The following is a 1,229-nucleotide window of genomic DNA, read 5'->3' as shown; positions in this document are numbered from 1 at the left end:
CTTTTCTTTTTTTGTTCTTTTCTTTCTTACATTTTTCTAGTGTAAATACAATTTCCCATAGTTGCCTTCTTTAAAAATTAGAACTTCATTTTTGCTAGTGTTTCTACCCCTATTATTTGGTTTTATTCTCAATTTTATCCTGTAAAGTTTTCTGTTTGCTTATTTTTGTTTGATTTATGGCATTTTTGTCTTTCCTCTCTACTTACTGGAGGTGGGGTACTATGTCTGAACAGGCTGGCAAAGAGCTGCTGACCTCAAGGGAACCACCCAACCCCACACCCTCAGAGGTTGGGGATTTTTAAGGTTGGGTCAAAGTACCTTACTGTACACCTATATTGCTCCTGTCTCCCTCTTTCTGTGCCTCTCTTCTTTGTGTCCTTATTCCTTTTTACTTATCCCCTCTTCTTTCTCTTTTTTCTTTTCTTTTTTTTTTTAATACTTCATGAATTTGAGTGTCATCCTTGTGCAGGGGCCATGCTAATCTTCTCTGTATCGTTCCAATTTTAGTATATGTGCTGCCAAAGCAAGCAGTCTTTTTTTTTTTTTAATCTTTTTTCCCTTCTTGCTCTTTAATCTTCTCATTCTTCTGGTTCTGTACCAAAAGGACTCATCAAAACCCTAAGCCAGAGGCACAATAACTTAAAGAGCAAGAGGAAGTGAAAGAAAAATTAGGGCAAGGACACAGATAAAAGAAATCACTCATGAGGAGAATCAGCAAAATAATTCTGGCAACATAAAAAACCAGTCCAGAGCAACCTCCCCAAGGGACTGTGAATATTCCACCTGTAAAGAAATGTTAGAAATGACAGAAAGGGAATTTAGAATACAGATGATGAAAACAATGAAGGAAATGTTGGAAACAATGAAGGAAACTGCTGATAAAGTGAGAAATAACCAAAAGGAAATCCAAAAACAGAATCAAATAAGAGATGAAAAATATGAAGAATATAGAAAAGATACAACAGAGTCGAAGGTACTGAAGCAGTCGATTAGGGAACTTAAAGATGTGATAGAAAGTATTAACAACAGATTAGACCATGCAGAAGAAAGAACCTCAGAGGTAGAGTGCAAAGCTCTTGAGATAACTCAGATAGTTAAATAAGCAGAAAAAAAAGAGAAAAAGCAGAATATTCACTGACAGAAATATGGGACTTTATGAAGTGTTCAAACATATGAGTTACAGGTATCCAAGAAGGGGAAGAAGAATGCCCCAGAGGAATGGAAGCCAT

At 36.1% G+C, this 1,229-nt stretch overlaps 1 non-coding gene across 1 annotated transcript; it reads right to left on the bottom strand.

Moving 5' to 3' along the window:
* Window positions 1-424: 424 nt before the first annotated feature.
* LOC111726572 lies at window positions 425-527 on the bottom strand. Its single transcript, XR_002774319.1, has one exon. It is a non-coding gene; the product is annotated as a U6 spliceosomal RNA (small nuclear RNA).
* Window positions 528-1,229: the final 702 nt, after the last annotated feature.

The sequence above is a fragment of the Otolemur garnettii genome, unplaced genomic scaffold (assembly GCF_000181295.1).
Source record: "Otolemur garnettii isolate 467f Iridium unplaced genomic scaffold, OtoGar3 scaffold00071, whole genome shotgun sequence".
NCBI classification, from domain to species: Eukaryota; Metazoa; Chordata; class Mammalia; order Primates; family Galagidae; genus Otolemur; species Otolemur garnettii.
Note: the sequence above shows the minus strand (reverse complement) of the source record. Positions and strands in the feature narration are given on the sequence as shown.